Raw genomic sequence first — 20,334 nt, forward strand, 5'->3', positions numbered from 1 at the left:
TGTGCAAAGGTCCCTTTAGGTTCTCACCCCCTCCAACATGTTGGGGGAACATCCGCTCCCCAACATTGCGATATAATTAGCCTTATACAAGATCGCTAAAGATGCGGTTAACTTTACACCAAGTTATCCCAGTTCCTCCCTACACCATACAAATGGAAATTTAGGTTGTATTGCCTGTTCTTTTTTAGGGGTTGTTATGTTCAAGATTTCTGATTTAGACAAGAGGATTACTTAGAACATGATTAACTCTTCGTGGCAAGACTGGGCACAGATGACTTGACATCCTCTACTGTACCAGGTAGAAGTCTTCATTACAAAAAAAATGTTGAGGTTTATATCCACTTTAAGGGGGAAAGGAGATTTAATTAGTCTCATGGAAACCCTCACCCTGCAACTACAAACAAACCCCCAGGAGACCGTCCATATTCTTCTCTGCTATAGACCACCGGGTCCAAAATCGCAGTTTCTCTCACCCTGGACAGAATTCATGTCCACTTTCACCCTAAATAGCAAACACCTTTTGCTACTCGGGGATTTCAACCTCTGGGCAAACTCCTCACAGGATCCCGTGGCCGATGCCTGCATTGACCATCTGGAAGGACTAGGTCTGCAGCAACTAGTATGTGGGCCCACACATATTTCCGGTCACACGCTCGACCTGATTTTCAGACAAGATCTGGAAATAAACATTTTGGAAAATGAACCGTTGCCATGGACAGATCACCATGCAATTAAATTCATAGTTTCCATAATTCCACCATTAATAAAAATACCTAAGCCGGTGATAACACACTGGACTAGATCTCAGAAGAAGCTCCATTCGGAACTCTTCAAATCTACCTTAGGTAATAAAATAAAAATAATCCAACCACCTCAAACAGCCTCTGAAACACTGGACGCCATAAATACAGCCCTATTACAGTCAGCCGACTTAATAGCGCCGAAACGCAAGACCTGCATCCGGAAAAACAACTCCGGCTGGTTTAACAACCAGCTGTCGTTACTGAAGCAAGAGCGCAGAAGGGCGGAAGCCGCCTGGAAAAGAAACGCTTCAGAGGAGAACCTCACCATCTACAAGGCAATAACAAGAAAATACCATAAAGAAATCTTCAAAGCCAAAAAATATCACTTTTCCAATGCCATCACTAACGCCATAAACCGCCCTCGCGAACTCTTCAAACTGGTCACTCAGACCATGAATCCAGGATGTCTTGAACCCCCCAGTTCAGACACCCAGGAATTCTGTAATGAATTATCGGATTTCTTTATCAATAAAATCGAGAGAATCCGGGAAAGCATTCAGCAAATCAATACCCCCCTCAACCCCCCCCCCTCAATCATTCACACAACACCCATAGAAATTTGGTAGAATCTACAAAGTTCACTCTGAAACCCATCTCCATCGATGCTGTTAAAAATATCATCAGTACTTTGCGAAACAGCACATCGCCTAATGATATTATCCCCGCTAAACTGCTGAAGGAATGTGCCGATATCCTGGCGCCGCCTATCACGCAGCTTATAAATCAGTCATTCAAGGAAGGCATAGTGCCCTCACAGCTGAAAGAGGGCACAATTCAGCCCATCTTGAAAAAACCCACCCTAGACCCCAAGGACCCAATTCACCGCCGTCCGATAACAGGCCTAACCACCCTCTCCAAGGTATTGGAAAAAGTAGTGGTACAACAGCTGCAACAGCATCTGGACACCCATAATCTACTTGATCCATTTCAATCGGGTTTCCGTCCCGGACAGGGGACGGAAACAGCATTGCTCAAAATTTGGGATGACGCCCTCGAGGCCGCAGACGAAGGAGAACCCTGTCTCCTGGTTCTGTTGGACCTAAGCGCAGCTTTCGACACGGTAGACCACAAACTGCTACTGACTCGGCTAGCTGAAGTAGCCAGAGTCGCAGAAGGTGATTTAGCATGGTTCTCCTCCTTTCTGGAAAACCGATCACAAACAGTGAAATTGGGACCTTTCACTTCTGAAAAACGCACGGTTTCATGCGGAGTCCCCCAGGGATCCCCCCTGTCTCCGGTGCTGTTCAATATATACCTTCGCCCTCTCTTTGAAATCATCAGTAGCCAAAAACTACTTTATCACTCATATGCAGATGACACGCAACTGTATTTTCGCATCCGCAACAAAAAGGATCATCATCCAAATCTAGAGACATGCCTCTCTTTGATAGAAAACTGGATGACCAAGAGTTATCTTAAACTCAACAGTTCCAAAACAGAACTTCTTCTGTTACATGCCAGCCGTAAGAGTCAACGGACAACAACCTGGACCCCCCCTCCCATTCTGGACCAAATCATCACCCCTAGCTCCAAAGTCAAAAGTCTTGGGATCATCTTCGACACCTACATGACAATGGACGCACAAATAGGGTCAGTAGTCAGCGGATCCCACCATCTGCTGCGCCTACTACGCAGACTTATTCCATTTATCCCCAAAGAGGACATAGCAGTCGTGGTGGGAACAATTGTGAACTCCAGATTGGACTATGCTAATGCCCTTTACCTCGGACTCCCAAAGTACCAAATCGCTCGTCTGCAAGTCGTACAAAATACGGCCGCCAGACTTGTGACTGGGAAAAAGCCCTGGGAATCAATCTCACCTTCGCTGAGAACCCTTCACTGGTTGCCAGTAAAGGACAGAATTGCTTTTAAAGCACTCTGTCTGACACATAAGTGCATCCATGGAAAGGCTCCGCAATATCTTTGCGACAAGATAAAAGCTCACAACGCCAATCGCATTCTGCGATCCACCAACCAAAATCTGCTTCAGATACCCAAAGCCAAATTCAAGTCCAAAGGAGAAAGAAGATTTGCGCTCCAAGGTCCCAGACTATGGAATGCTTTACCAACCAGCATTCGGTTGGAGGAAAACCACCTGACCTTCAGAAGAAAGATCAAAACTCATCTCTTTTGATATCAAGAGAGACAGGAACAACGAGCGCCCAGAGGCGATTTAGTTCGCATGTGCTGCGCTATATAAGTTTTTCATTCATTCATTCATTTAAATACGGAAAGGCTTCTTCACAGTAAGAGCTGCAAAAATGTGTAATGGACTCCCTTAACCACATCAATACTGGAAACTTTCACTCCCTTCCTTCCCAGACCAATTTTCAGCTTTCAATGCTCTCGCACTTTCAATGACAATTGCGCGGTCATGCTACGCTGTACCCAAATTACATTTTTACAATTTTTTTCACACAAATAGAGCTTTATTTTGGTGGTATTTATTCACGACTCCGTTTTATTTTATTTTTTTTGCAATATAAGATAAAATAGAGAGGAATTTTGTCATATATTTAAGCCAACATTTATTTTGCTACATGTTTTTGGTAAAAAATCCCGTTAAGTGTATAATAATTGGTTTGTATGATCACGGACATATGTACGCAGATGATCATGTACAGATGTGCGCAGATATGCAGATTATCATTGGGACATATGATTTTACTGTTACATATATAAAGGACAGGTGTTTTTACTGTGTGGGGAAATGTGTTTTGGGGACATGTGTGTTAACTTTGTGTGTTTACACTGTGGGGACACTAGACTGGTGATCAGTGAGTAAAAAGCTGTAAAAAACAGCTCATACTCACTAATCACCAGCCAGCTGCAGAGATCCGCTCTCCTCTCCTCACTGACAACTTCTGTATGAGGAGAGGAGAGCCGATCACCTATCAACCGACTCTCTGTTTATATCAGACGACAGCTGTGATTGGACACGGCCGTCATGTGATCAGGAGGGCCAATCACAGAATCCTCATGCCGATCAAAGATGCGCCGTGTCCGGGTGACACAAGCTCATCGGGATTGCACCGCTGCGCAGGCACGCACGTGCGCAATCCCCCTACTTCTGAGGGACGTTCCTGAACGTCCACTCAGAAGGAGGAATCACCCACCCGGCCATATATGTACAGTGGCCAGGTGGGAAGTAGTTAGGAGCTGGTTCCAGCTCAGTTGATTGCTTTCCTAAATGTACATAACATAACTGGATATTAACATTTATAGGTAAAAGTTTTCCCCTGCTGGAGCAAATTGGATAATGCTTTGCAGTTTTGTTTTGTTTTCCCCTTTTATTGGTTGAACTAGATGGACTTTGGGGCAGATCCACAGAGAGAGTACGCCGGCGTATCTACTGATACGCCGGCGTACTTTCAAATTTCCCGCGTCGTATCGTTGTTTTGAATCCTCAAAACAAGATACAACGGCATCTGGGTTAGATCCGACAGGCGTACGTCTTCGTATGCCTTCGGATCTAAGATGCAATTCTTCGGCGTCCGCTGGGTGGCGTTCCTGTTGTTTTCCGCGTCGAGTATGCAAATTAGCTATTATCGACGATCCACGAACGTACGAGCGGCCGTCGCATTCTTTTACGTCGTCTCTAGTCGGCTTTTTCCGGCGTATAGTTAAAGCTGCTGTTTCGTGGCGTATAGTTAGACCTGCTATGTTAAGTATGGCCGTCGTTCCCGCATTTAATTAGAATTTTTTTTTTGTTTGCGTAAGTCGTCCGTGAATCGCGGGATGGACGTAATTTACGTCCAAGTCAAAACAATGACGTCCTTGCGACGTCATTTCGTGCAATGCATGGCGGGGAATTTAGGGACGGCGCATGCGCAGTTCGTTCGGCGCGGGGATGCGCTTCATTTAAATGAAACACGCCTCCTACTCGCCGATTTGAATTAGGCGCCATTACGCCGCGAGAGATACACTACGCCGCCGTAACGTAGGCGCAAATTCTTTGTGGATTCAAAGCTGCCAAAAGTAAGTTACAGCGGCGTAGCGTATCTCACATACGCTGCGCCCATCTAATTGTATGTGGATCTGCCCCTATGTGTCTTTTTTCAACCAGACTAACTATGTAACACAAAATATGTTAATAACTCCCCACTAGGGAGTAAAGGTGTAGGGATATAAAATGTGGTGGTGGGAGGAGAGAGGGGGTAAAATTCAGGTCGGGGGGATGGGAAGTACGAAGAGCACAGTATGACACAGTGTGGCGCAATTAAAGTCAAATACGAGGATAAGAGTGAAGATGGCCTGGGTAGAAAGGGGAGGGCCAGGGGGAAGAGAATATATATATTTATACCTGAATGGAGGGGATGGAGTAGAGGTAATAAAATAATAACATAATAAGTAGTTTAAAAACAGAAAATTAAGAATTAAGGGTCATTTGGAAAAAGATAAAGTTTGTCTGTCTTCCCTTACGTGTCCTGTCTATAGTAAAAATGTTGGGGTGTACCGATCTAAAGCTAAATAAAATGTTTGAAATTAAATAAATAAATAAAAATTTCACCACACTATTTCAGTGATGGCCTAACATTTTGGATTTCCTCTATTCAGGCTGACAATGGTCACCAGAGCAAATTGAGAGGGACAAAGCAATAAAAACCTGACAGAACTTTTAACCTTTCCCTATTCAATTAAAAAAATAGAGACACCCTTTAAACATCACTCCTGAACCTTCTCCCTTTTACCAGGACTCTGACAATCAAATGTCTTTATGTCTCTTGAGACATTTTTGGTTACAATAAAATTTGGGCGTGAAGTCCTTTTTTTAAAAAAGAACAAACAAAAAAATAATTCCTTAGCAGCTGTGATATTGCTATCATATGTCTTATTTTTTTTACTTTAGAACATTTAATTCAATATTTATGTCACCAAGGCAGCATAATGGGAAGTTGGTGTACTTAAGAATAAAATAGGCATCTTCATTATTCATTCCCATTTCCACCAATGTGATACACTATTTATGTCATTAGTATTTAGTGTCTGTGTTCTCTGTTTTTTTCAGCACTCATAAACCTGTCTCTGTCCACAAATATGTCACTACATTGACATAAATATGAAGATTTAACAATCCATAAGTCGCATACGCTGAACTGTTACTGAAACCTCAACATTCTGTTCAGAAACTGCCATCCTAATCATGCAAATTACATCTGGGTTTGCTTTTTCTTATGCAAACTTTAGCATAATGAAGACAGAATTTATATTAGCATAGGATTTGATTAAATATGCAGTAATAAATAAAGTAAAATGAGCCACATTAGGCTTATCAGGACACACATAAACATAATATGACCAACTCCATATAAAAACGTACATGTTCTTTTGATTGAAAACTCTATCATTATATTGTTGCTATTTAATGGGCTAGACCCATTAAGCAAGACCTCAGACCAGTTATTATATTTTATAATAGACAATCATTTTGTATACCTTTGAAATATGTGTAATGGTTTCCCAAGTTATCAGTTAACAACAATTATTGTAAAATGTTTATTATTAGTTATTTGTTTGTGCAATTTTTTTGTATTTCTCAGCAAATATTTGCAGTTTTGTGGTTATTGACATCAAGCCTGTTTTTGGACTTACCATTATTATAATTATTATTATACACGGTTTGTATAGCGCCAACAGTTTGTGCAGTGCTTTACAACATGGAGGCAAACAGTACAGTACAGTACAATACCATTCAATTAAGGAGGGATCAGAGAGCTCTGCTCGTTAGAGCTTACAGTATAGAAGAGATGGTGAAGTGGAACAAAAGGTAACAGCTGTGGGGGATGATCAGATGGTGAAAATTAAAATAAAGTTGTTAGGTGTGGGAAGGATAGGCTTCTCTGAAGAGGAGGGTTTTCAGGGATAATCTAAAAGCTAATAGAGTAGGAGATTATCAGACAAATTGGGATGAGGAGTTCCATAGGATTGGAGAGGCTCTGTAAAAGTCCTGAAGGTGAGCATGGGAGGAGGTGATGGTGGAGCTAGAGAGCAGGAGGTCTTGAGAAGAATGAAGAAAACGATTAGGTTGTTATTTTGAGACTAGATCAGTGGTGTGAAAAAGTGTATAAATCTTGCGCCTATTAAAAAATGTATTAAATATAAGCCGCTATCCCCAACTAACCAAAATGGAAAGACGTAGTGGAAACAAATTATATAAAATAATATATTAATGGGGCGCTCAAAAAATGTATACTACAAAAATTAATTGATTAGTAGTATAGACACCAGCCCGCCACACCATCTAAATTACTAAAAATAGTGTTTGAACCTAAAATAATTGTTATATACAAATTGAGATTAATAATAAAGTGCACATAACATATGAACCACATGTATTGTTGTGAAACAAATGTGAACACCTCTGTGTAAACCCGATTGGTAAATTGACTCTATACCCAAATGAAAGGGACTAGATCCATAAAGGCATCTCCATTACAGGACTTGTGTACTCAGCGTTAGTAACTGCTATCCAGTCTCAGTGCCAGGTCCGAGGCACCCACAAATATAAGTGGCCACTTGGCTTGTTACTTGTATTTAATTTTTTTTATTAAATGGGATTACACTATGTTCGGTCTATCTTGTCATTTGCATATCCAGTTTTGAGCCTGCCAGTGTATGAGAAGTTCTGATCTTGTCTGCATCAATTCCCCCCATCTGCCATCATCCATTATAACTACAATCGCATTAGACCTCTTTTTTAATTAAAAGGGTCAATGTGTTCTGGTAAGCTGCCATCCTTACCTTGAGCACTTTTGGGTGTCGTTTATTTGCAACTGTGGTGAAGGTGAATGTAGCAAGTCACTTTAAGTTTTGGATTGTTTCCTTCAACGGACATTTTTTTCAAGAAAATCATCACCAAGATTGTCACTACAATTGTGTTTATGCACTAATTTCGTCTTGAGGACTTTATTAGGACTGACTCTGTTCTGTTTTGGTATATTTATTCCAAGCAGCATCACTTTATGGATCTAGTCCCATTCAGTTGGGTATAGAGTCAATTTACAGTACCAATCGGGTTTAGATCCACACACTATTTTTAGCAATTTAGATGGTGTGGGCGGGCTGGTGTCTATACTACTAATCAATGAATTTTTGTAATATAATTTTTTTGAGCGCCCCCATTAATATATTATTTTATATACATTTTTTCCACTAGGTCAGTGATGTAGCTAGGGACATAGTTGTGGATGGCTTTGTAAGTAGCTGTTAGTATTTAGAATTGAATTTGTTGGGTGAGCGTAAGCGAGTGGAGGGATTGACAGAGAGGAGTAGCAGACACAGAGCAATTGATAAGGTGGATGAGACTAGAGACCGCCTGTCTCATGACTTCAATTCCTTCACCGATATTCCCCCTTTTTCTAATGGAAAGGATTGCACGACCGGTGACCTGATTGTGGTCAAGTGTGTTTTTTGTATTTTAATGTTATGTATTTTTTACCTTGTTTTTGATGTTTCTATGTGAATACATTTTCCTAAATTTACCCAATGTGAATTATTCTGGTTGTTTTCAACCAACATACATAGTACCGGTATAGTCCTTCCCGCCCACTTTTTCCTGTCGGAGCTTCAGGGTCTGTGGGGAATCCCTGAAACCCCCCAATTTATATTAGTCCATTGGTTTTGGTCATTAGTAGATTGTTTGTTAGTTTTAGGAGAGCAGTTCCTGTGGAGTGTTGAGGATGAAAACCAGACTGGATGGGATCAAGGCTATTATCAGCAAGGTGGTCGCTTAGTCAGTTGTGGAGATGGGGCATAGGTTGTTAAGATTGAATGGGTCCAGTAAGGGCTTTTTAAGTATGCGGCTGACAAGTGCATGTTTTAGAGAGATAGGAAAGATGCCAGATAAGAGACAGCGATTGAAGATGTGGGTTAGAGTGTGTAGAATATAGGCAGAGGGCGAACGTAGCATTTGCGAGGAAAAAGGATCCAGGGGGCAGGTGGTTAGGTTTTGCGTTGGCAAGTAGTTTAGCAACCTCATCTATAGTGGTGGGGTTGAAGAGGGAAGTAATGATTGTACCTGTGGGAATGAAGTGTAAAGCGCAAAGGTTATCTGAACAGTAGAGATCTCCTCGCAAATTGTATGAATCTTCTGTTTGAAGTGATTGGCTATCTCCTGAGCAGTGAGTGAGTTGGTGTGTGGAGGTAATGGAGGACGAAGTAGAGAGTTTAAGGTAGAGAAGAGTTGACGGGGACAGGGTGATAAGGTGTTAATGAGAGAGATAAAGTAGGTCTGCTTGGCAGTGAGGAGGCAGGAATTGTATTTTTGGAAGGCAGATTTATACTGGCTGAAATCTTTGTGGGACTTCGTTTTATGACCACAGGCGCTCAAGAGTATGGCTGCGTTTTTTCAGACTGTCATCTGTTTGCCAAGATGTCTAAGCACTTACATCTCATATAAGATTTAACATGTTAATATAATATCAAAAGTAATTTTCAATCACTTTAAATCTGCATCTTTAAAATAATTATTGTAAATCCTGCCATGAAGATCTTTGTTCAGCACCACCTGTTATATGGTGACAATGCTCTGACCTTGTCTCCTAACTGTACATTGTCACCCTGTCACATGGACTGGCAATGGAGACAGTGGCTGTTTCATTGCACACTATGCAGTTATGGTCCACTGTTGTCACTATCAGAGCCCTTACCCTGAGAAATGCCATACCACCATCACTGGAGTGCTTGCATTTAAACAGGGTGGGGGAGATTTACTAAAATCGGTGCACACAAAATCTGGTGCAACTGTCCATAGTAACCAATCATCTCTTCATTTCATCTTGTTTAATTAAAGCGGAGGTTCACCTTCAAAATTTACTTTTTTACCTAACCTATCTCCAGCCTTAATAAAGGCTTGTAGCATTGTCATTTTTTTTAAATGTGTAAACTTACCTGTCTTCAACCTCACTTCTGGGTCTTCTTCCTTGTGGGAAGTGGGCGTGTCGCTCCTTTTCCCCGACGGGGAGCTCTGCGCAATGTCTCCTGGGAGTGAGTGTTGATCCTCCCAGGAGACGATTGACGTGCGGGTAAAGCGCGTCATCGCCTTCCGAAAATATCCAACGGGGACTCGGCTCTTCACGGCGCTATACGGCACCTGCGCAGACTAGGAGCTGACCGCGCAGGCGCTGTATATATCCGAGTCCTATTTCGGCTATTTTCGGAATGCGTGACGCACCATAGCCGGATGTCAATCATGTTCCCCTCTTCATAGGAACACCTATTTCCCCGCCGGAGTCTGAAACGAAACTGAGCGATTAAACGGTAAATACAGCGGCAAAAAAAAAAAAACATACTATAGCTGACGCAAGTATGCTGGATGGGATGGTACATAAACAAAAAATAAGTTTTAGGGTGAACCCCCTGCTTTAAGCTTTGACAATAAAACATAGAAGCTGATTGGTTACTATGCACATCTGCACCAGATTCTGTATGCACCAGTTTTACTAAATCTCCCCCAAAGTGTCTATAAAGAGGATACAAGAGGATAAGAGGACCAGAACAATTTAATGGGGTGGGCAACTACATGGCAAATGAGGTTTCATGTGGAAAAATATAAAACAATGCATTTGGGTGGGAAAATTATGAATGCAATCTACTCACTGGGGGGGGGGGGGAATTAAGGATGGAAAAGGACCTGGAGGCCCTAGTAGATGATAGGCTCAGCAATGGCATGGAATGCCAAGCTGCTGCTATCAAAGCAAACAGAATATTGGCATACATTAAAAAGGGGATTATCTCAAGAGATAAAGCGAAAATTCTCCCACTCTACAAGACTCACCTGGAGTATGCTGTCCAGTTCTGGGCACCAGTCCTCAGGAAGGATGTACTGAAGGATATTAGTTATGAAGAAAGGTTACGAGCACTGAACTTATTGTCTCTGGAGAAGAGACGATTCAGAGGGGATATGATTTTAATTTACAAATACCATTCTGCTCACCCCACAATAGGGATTCAACTTTTCCATAGAAGGGAGTTTAATAAGATACATGGCTAGTGATGGACGAACATCTGACGGGGCGGTTCGCGAACGCTAACTGCAAACTTTCTCAAATGTTCATGAACTGGAAGTTCGCGGCGGGCCCTTATTGACTTTAATGGCAGGCGAACATTAAAAACCTTCAGGTCATATTTGCAGCCACAAAATACTTACTAGCTGTGCACAAATAGTCCCACAATATGGACACTGACCTACCAGAAGTATTAAGCGAAAAACCGGATACAGAAGTGTCGGCCATTACAGGCCCCAAAAATTAGCCGACAGGCGTTTACCTGACAGCAAACAACTTTGTATTTTGTGGCTGGTGGTACATTAGGCATTCACCGGATACAGAAGTAAGTGCCGCCCATTACAGGCCCCAAAAATTAGCCCACAGGCGTTCACCTGACAGCAAACAACTTTGTATTCTGTGGCTGGAGGTACACTAGGCATTCACAGGATAAATAAGTGCAGGCCCCACAAATTAGGCCTTCAACGGACATTAAAGTCCTTTTATGCCGCTGTATTTACCTAAGACAGGGACCATGAATTGTTATGGGTGGTGGCAGATATTTGTGGCCTGTTATGAGGAATTTGAATCAAACATGGTCTACTGGTCACATGTGATGAATTCCTCCAAGATCCATGCCTCATTCATTTTTATAAATGTGAGGTAGTCAACACTGTTGTGAGCTAGGCGAGTGCGCTTATCGGTCACGACCCCCCCTGCTGCGCTGAACATCCTTTCGGACAGGACACTGGACGAGGGGCAAGCCAACAGTTCCATTGCAAATTGTGCAAGCTCTGGCCAGAGGTCAAGCCTGCTCAGCCAGTAGTTCAGGGGTTCATCACTTCTCAGTGCGTCCACATCGGCCGTTGACGGTCTAGGCGTTCCCTGATACTGGATCCGGAGGACAGCTGTCGATGGGTCGCCTGAAAGAATGATCTCATATCATTAGTGACCAAGACATCTTCAAACCGCCCTCTTCTTGCAGGCGCTGTTGAATTGGTACCCGCAACTGTTTCTCTGTGAGTAGAAATTCCTCTGCCAGCGCACGCAAAAGCAGAATGCAGCATTTCTCGAAGCAAGGCCTTGTTTTGCTTGTACCGGGGGTCTAAGTACATTGCCACCCAGTACTGGTCCTTGCCCTTTATGCTTTTTATACGGGGGTCCCTCTTAAAACACTGGAGCATGAAGTCCCCCATTTGCACTAAACTGTAAGCGGTGTAGTGGCCTGGCTCCTGCTCATCATCCAGGATAATGTCGTCCTTGTTCTCCTCCCTCCATCCACGAACAACACCAGGGATCCCAGAAAGGTTTAAAGCATGCTCTTCTTGCTCCTCCTCATCCCCCCCGGAACCATCCTCCTCTGACTCCTCTTCAGACTCCCGTTGTTGACTTGTCTCAGGTGGAGTAGCCCCCCCTGGGAATTCATCCAGCATTGCGATTTCCTCATCTTCCTGCTCCTGCTCCTCGACGGCTTGATCAATGACACAACGCAATGCATGCTCCAAAAAGAAGGCGTAAGGTACGATGTCACTGATTGCGCCCTGGCTGCGACTGCCAGTTTGGTGATCTCATTAAATGGCCGCAGAAGTCTGCATGAGTCACGCATGAGCAGCCACTGGCACTGTGAAAAAAAACAAGCTCCCAGAACCTGTCCTGCCACAGAGTTCGTACAGGTAGTCGTTAACTGCACATTTCTGCTAAAGCAGCCTATCAAGCATATACAAGGTTGAGTTCCATCACGTCGGGCAGTCACAAAGACGACGTCTGATGGGCAGGTTGTGTCGCCGCTGAATGTCAGCAAGGCGAGCCATGGCCGTGTAAGATCTTCTGAAATGGGCCAAGATTTTCCTGGCCTGCCGCAAGACGTCCTGGAGCCCAGGGTATTTGGCAACGAATCGCTGCACGACCAAGTTCAGGACGTGTGCCATGCATGGCACGTGTGTAATTTTGCCCTGTTTCAGCACGCTCACCAGATTGGCACCGTTGTCGTACACCACTTTACCAACTGTCAAATTGAGTGGTGTTAGCCACTGATCTGCCTGTGAACGCAAAGCTGAAAGGAGTGCAGGACCAGTGTGGCTCTTGTCTTCCAGGCACAATAGACGCAGCACAGCATGGCAACGTCTCACCTGGCCTGTCGAATAGGTTCTGGGGATCTTGGGCGGCGCAGCGGAAGAGATGGTAGCATCAGAAAATTAGGAGTCAGCCAAGGAGGAGAGGGAGGATGGAGTAGGAAGAAAAGAAGAGGCAGGCCTGCATCCATTCCGTGTTGGTAAAACCAAATCTACATGCATGCCACGGGTTACATACTTGACGGCCGTCAGAAGGTTCACCCAGTGGGCAGTAAAAGTTATATACCTTCCCTGCCCGTGTTTGCTAGACCATGTGTCTGTGGTCAGATGTATCTTGGCACCGACACTGTGTGCCAGAGATACATTCACTTGCCGCTGAACATGGCCATATAGCTCTGGGATGCCCTTCTGTGAGAAATATTTCCTTCCTGGGACCTTCCATTGTTGTGTACCAATGGCCACAAATTTTCGAAAGGCCTCCGAGTCCACCAGTTTATATGGCAGTAGTTGGCGGGCTATCAGTTCCGACAAGCCAGCGGTCAACTATTGGGCAAGAGGGTTATCTGGCGTAATCATTTTTCTACGATCGAACATTTGGGCAGCCGGAAGCCTGCCTTTTTGCAGAAAAACGTGAGGATGGCATGATGGAAGGTGGAGTGGAGGACAATTGTGAGTATAGAGGAGAAGGAGAAGGAGAAGAGGCTGGACGGTGAGAGCCTGTGGGTTCTGATGGCGTTGCTCCCATTGGGTTCGGTGATGGGAGGCCAGGTGCCTTCTTAAGGCGGTTGTCCCTAGGTCAGTGTTGGTCTTACCGCGACTTATGCGTTGACTGCAAAGGCTGCAGATGGCAACACTATTGTCAGCAGCGGACACGTTAAAAAAAGCCCACACTGTGGAGCCATGGGCCGGCGTCCTGGGAGCACCAGATGTGACCGTATATGGTTGATGGCTCGCTCCTGATACATTAGCAGTCTGGTTTTTCCCTCCTGTGCAATATAAGTTCGGCCTGCTTCTCCTCCCTATCTGCTGGTCCATCTCTCCCTCTAAACTCTCCTCCTCTTCCTCTCATGGGCACCCACGTGACGTCTGTAGACACGTCATCATCGACGTCACCTTCCCCACCACTAACATTAGAGATCTCGGAGTAGGCAGCAACAGCGGGGACCAACCTCCTTGGGCTGATCTGGGTACTGTCATCAGACTGCCGAGTTGCGGCTGTTGCTACCTCCTCTTCCTGATCCAATGCCAAGAATGGCTGCGCATCCGAAATGTCTTCTGATGGATCGGAAAATAATTCCTGTGACTCAAGCGGAGGGTATTTGGTGGTGGTGGTGTTGGTAGTGAGCCACTCAACCAAGTCTGGTGCGTCCTTTGACGTAATCGAACGCACTTTGTGCCACTTCCCACTTTGGCTCCGGCCTGGTGCTCCTGCCCTACCCCTACCACCCCTGGGGAAGGGCCTGCCTCTTCCTCTGCCTGTCATTTTTTAAATGACCCTGTGACAAAAGTCTCTAGAGAAGCGCAGTATATGTGGAAGAAGGTATATACCACCCCGCTTAAAACTGTAATTTTGGGGGGCCACTCAATTTTCGCGAGTTGGTGCTGGTTATGGGATGGCTACTGGTTATGCTCATCATTCCAGTACTTTGGCCAGAAACAGGGGGCGGAGGCGTTTCTGGACCAAGAATTGGTTGCGCCAGCGTGACCAGTTCTCACATATGCCTCTGCTTAGGGAACTCCAGGAGAATAATCCTAATGACTATAGGAACTTTCTCCGCATGACGGACCCCGTATTCAACCGTCTGCTGGATCTTCTGTCCCCCTATATCACGAGGCAGGACACTGTGATGCAGCAATCCATCACGGCCGAGCAGAGGCTTATTGCCACGTTGCGGTACCTGGCGACTGGGAGGAGCCTGCAGGACCTCAAGTTCTCGACAGGCATCTTTCCGCAGGCGCTTGGGATCATCATACCGGACACGTGTGCTGCCATCATCAAAGTTCTGCAGGAGGAGTATATTAAGGTAAGTTTCCTCATTTTAACCTCACAATCTGTCTTTAATAATGTGGGCAACTAACTTTATGTTTTATTTCCCAGATATGCTGTGTGTTTAACTAACGTTACTTTTTCTCCCTATGCATGTTGATATAAGCTTTCCATGTTTTTTTTCTTGGCCTACCTGCATATTTGTCCCTTACCCAATATTAACCTGTCCAGCATGCTATCCTAGGGACAAACCCACCTTTAACAGGACTTTTTTGTTTTTCTGTTCCAACCCCCCCCCCCCCTTAAAACTTTTTTAGTCCCCATCAGAGGGCTGTGGAGTCTCCTAATTAAGTGGCCCTATATATTTCATTCCCCAAATTCTCCCTGCACATTTTTTAAATGCAATTTTAATACTGTGAAGTTGCACAAGGATGCTTGTACGATTATGTTTTCAATGTTTATGTGCCAAAGTACTAAATCGCTTTATTTGTTTGTCCCCACAGCTACCCTCCACACCACAGGAATGGCAGTCTGTGGCTTCCCAATTTGCCCAGCGGTGGGATTTCCCGAACTGCGGTGGAGCAATAGATGGGAAACACGTCCGCATAGTGCCCCCACCACACTCGGGGTCCTACTATTTTAACTACAAGGGTTATCATAGTATTGTGTTGATGGCGGTGGTGTCGGCACAGTATGAGTTTCTATATGTGGACGTGGGGAAGAACGGCCGGCTGTCTGATGGGGGAGTGTTCGCACGGACTGATTTCTATGATCGTCTCCAAGCTGGTGGTCTGGCATTGCCACCAGATGAAGATAATGTGGAAGGACTTCCGTTTGTGTTCCTAGCGGACGAGGCTTTCGGGCTTGGTCCTCACCTCTTGCGGCCTTTTCCCCAGAGGACCCTCACCTCAGAGAGGAGGGTGTTTAATTATCGGTTGGCCAGGGCTCGGAGGGTAGTCGAGAATGCCTTTGGGATACTCACCAACCGGTTCCGCCTGTTCAGGACAGCGATACACTTGGCGGAATATAAATTGAACACCGTTGTATTTGCCTGCTTCATTTTGCACAACTTTTTACGCAGGCACTCCCAGACGTACCTACCCGTCATCGGTTCTGAGGCAAGACTACCCTCAGATCCCCTTCCCGGGCTGGACACTGGTCGCGCTGGCTTGGCCACCCAATCAGCTCGTGAGGTACGCGACAAATATGTTGAGTACTTCATGGGTCGGGGGGCCATTGCTATGCCAGATCATATTTTTTTCTAATTCGGCCCCCAAAAGAAAGAAATATTCACAGAACTAATAAATAATTTGACCATTGGACTTTATACAGTTGTTTGTCATTAATGCTTTTTCTCTTTTTATCTGTCTTCCTGGTTTTCAAACTAACTATTGCACTTCTATTGACACATTTAGTTCTCTAGTTTTAGTAAATCACCACAATTGCACAATATTCACTCATCTCCAAACTGGGTATTGACTCTAGAAATAAGAAGCAACTCCTTTTTCGAATTTTGAGGTCAAGCTTTTTACTTCTGCTTGTTCATGACCACACAAAAAAGTATGTTTTTTTAAAGGACTCCCTGCTTTTGGACTTAGGAGTCTACAATATTTTTAGTCCTTTTTTTTTTTTTTTTTTTACAAAAAAATATTCTCAAGAATATACATTTTTAAACAAGTTCACATTTTTGGGTATCAAATATAGTTCTATTTATTTTTTACATACATATATATATATATATATATATATATATATATATATATATATAATGTAGCAAAATTTTGGCCAATAAACTAAAAAAATATAGAGATATATACGTAATCTTTTTTTTGTGGGGTGTTTTGCGCCATTTTTTTTGTGTTTTTTGGCTTGTTTTTTTTTCACAAAATAAATAGGTATTTTTTTTGGACCTTTTGTTTCAAAATAAAATAATTTTTATTTTTGTAAAATATTTTGTTTCGATTTTTCTAAATGTTATATTTTTCTTTTTTTTTAAAAATATATATTTTTTTGGTTTGTTATTATTTTTTGTTGGTAAATTTGTATTTTTTTTTTTTTTTTTTTTTTTTATGAAAAAATAAAGCTTTGTTTTTTTTTTTTTTGGTGGAAAATATAGACTTACCAAAATTTGTGCTTTTTTAAGATATATAATTATATATATATATATATATATATATATATATATATATATATATATATATATATATATATATATATATATATATATATATATATATATACATATTGTTTTTTGGTGTTTATTTTTGGATTGTTTATGGTATAAACTTTTTAGTATCCAAAAATGACAAAATGGACAAACAAAAGAACTTAAACATTAGAAAAATATAAGAATTCACAACAGCAGTCAGTCATGGTGTGCTTTCACACTGTAACACGCCAAAATTTGAAGATGCACACATTCAGTGAAAAATCGCCAAATGTCATTGGTTCAACAGACAAATGGCCACATGTGCTATCTGACATCATGGGTGATCAATGTCTGTGTTTTGTGGGAGCAAACCCTTCCTCTCAACTACTTGAGGATGGAGGAGGGGGTTGGACCCACAAAGCACAGACACTAGATATTCTGTGATGGCAGATAGCACATGTTGGCACACTGTGTGTGCATCTTCAAATTTTGGCGTATTCAGGATTCAAAAAGTTAAAAGGTTTGGGGGGGGGGGGGGCGGGGGATGGGCGGGGGGTGTTTCAGTCTTTGACACGGCCCATCATGTCAATGATATTTTTAAAATTTTGTTCGCTGACCATCATCCTTTGGCGCATATTGTCCATCTCTGTGCTGCACTCCAAAAGGACATTTGTAACATTCTGTTCCATGACAACCATCCTTTCCCGCATATTGTCCATCTCTGTGCTGCACTCCATTACCTGCTGAATAATTATTTGTGCACTTGCACGCGAAAAAATGTACAACACCATCTTCATCACCTAAAAAAATAAAATTGGGGCAATCAAAACCTAAAATATTTTTCAGGCCTATCTACATATGTTTGGCCAGATAAAGCTGAGGGGTACTTCGTCCATGTTGCCGATTTGACCAATTTCAAAATTGTGTCTTTTCCGCTGTTTGATAATAAAGTGATGGAAATTTATTATCTTCTCCTCATAATCTTCCTGCATACGCTGGGCAATCCTGGTTCTTGTTCGCATCCAAAGTTCATGCCTCTTCATAAACCTTTGACACCATGATGTTGTCCCTTTAAAATCTTGTATTTTCAACTCTTTGCTGATTTTCACTGCTTGGATGATTATCATTTTTGTTGATAAAGCAATGCCAGCTTTTCTATTATTAACAACAAATTCCTTCACCTTTTCTTCTAATGTTGGCCATTTAACAATACCGCTACGAAAATTGCATTTTGTTTTTAATAATGTCTTTAGTTTTTCTTCCATTTTCCGCCAATCTCGTATTGTGCTTTCTGTTGGGGGCTCTCCAAAATGCCTTGCTGCAGCCCTATTTCCATGTTGTTTGGCATATTCCACAACCTTTAATTTGAAACCAGCTGTATATGCTCCACGCTTTTTTTTTGATTCCATTAGGGATACCAGTGGTATTCTTTTTACCTAAATTTAAATAAAAAGAGCAAGGTAGTATTGGGTGTGTACATTTACCAGTACTCTGTTGTAATGTGTGTAGTATGGTATGGTAATACTGGTGTTATTACCATACTTGCATTGCATTTGGACCAAACTCGCACAGGACCCCTTTTTTGGGTCCGCACCAGAATTGGATCGCATGGGTGTTCACACCCAGGCGATCTGATTCATGTCTGAACTGTCAGTTTGCAGTGCGATATGCGAGCTAAAATAGGGGTGTCATTAACAATGTATTGACACTCCCCGCAGATCGCATAGGACAGTGTGAACTGCTGTGCGAGTCGGGTGCGATGCGGGAACCCGCAGTGGATTTACAGGGTTCCCGAATCACACCCAACTCACATAGCAGTTCACATTGCCATATGCGATCTGCGGGGAGTGTCAATACATTTGTTAATGACACCCCCATTTCAGCTCGCATATCGCACTGCGAACTGACAGTTCGGACCTGAATTGGATTGCATAGGTGTGATCCGATTCTGGTGCGGACCACAAAAATGGTACTGTGCGAGTTTGGTCAGAATGCGATGCATAAAATCGCATCGCACCGACATCGCATGTGATTTACACTGCAGTGCAAATTACATGCAATATCGTAGAGCGCACAAATGTGAACCGCACTGAGATGAAAAAAATTACCGTACATTCTCTTTCATTAATGACATTTCATATTTTTTTAAACATTTCAGTTCGTTTTTTTTATTATTATTATTTATTGGAAATATTTTGGAATTATTTGGGGGATTTATTCAGTGCTTGGATAATGAATGTCAGACAGGTTGTATCGTTTTAAAAAAAAAAAAAAAACATACAACCTGTCTGACATTCATTATCCAAGCCCTGAATAAATCCCCCAAATAATTCCAAAATAATTCCAATAAATAAAAAAAAAAACGAACATAAATGTTTTTTTTTTTTAAACATTCCAGTTCGTTTTTTTTTTTTATTTATTGGAATAATTTTGGAATTATTTTGGGGATTCATTTTATTCATTGCTTGCAGGTTAGGACAATGGACTGATTTATGCTAAAACACCGGCTCTCTCCCCCCCACCATTAACGTTTTAATTCGGAAGTAATGTGTACCTTAAGGAGTAGATGAATGGAGCAGTTTTTTCTCAATGGCTCTGAATCTCGCGGTAATCAGCGTAACCACGGCGGGAAAGTTACGCTGACTACGCTGACTACCGCGAGACTTGGAGCAGGAGGCGTTCTCTGTCCACTGCAGCGTCCACCCGCACAGAACCATGCTCCATGCTCCAGGCTCCGGGCTCCGACGCTGATGCTGATCACGGCACTAAAGATGTGCGGGACTGGGGATCAAGTCCCGCACATAACCCAGGCTCCGACAGTGGCTCCGATTGCTGATTACAGCACTGCAGTGGGGGGGATGGCTGCCGAACATCGAGCGCCCGAGACCCGCGCATCACACAGGCTGGCCGCACATTACACAGGCTCCGGTGTCTCCGAAAAGTATGTACATTGTTGTACAGTATGTACACTGTATTTTTGTGACTGTATATCGGCGTATACCGCGCACATCGGCGTATAACGCGCACATGCTTTTTTCACATTTTTTTCAAGGTGAAAAAGTGCGCGGTATACGCCGATAAATACGGTATATATATTTTAGGCACAGGTTGCGTTAACATTTTTTTTATTTTTTACTATGTTTTTTTTGGCATTTGCTTTGCAGGTATAGTATGATCTTACTGTTATACTGTAATGTTACTTTGTTTTAATGTTAAAGCGGAGTTCCGGCCACAATTTTAAATATAAAAACTTTTTAAATATAAATACCCCTGTAATACACAAGCTGAATGTATTCTACTACAGTTAGTCTGTAAACTAAGGTCCGTTTTGTTAGGTTGT

This window comes from Rana temporaria, chromosome 11 (assembly GCF_905171775.1).
Source record: "Rana temporaria chromosome 11, aRanTem1.1, whole genome shotgun sequence".
NCBI classification, from domain to species: domain Eukaryota; kingdom Metazoa; phylum Chordata; class Amphibia; order Anura; family Ranidae; genus Rana; species Rana temporaria.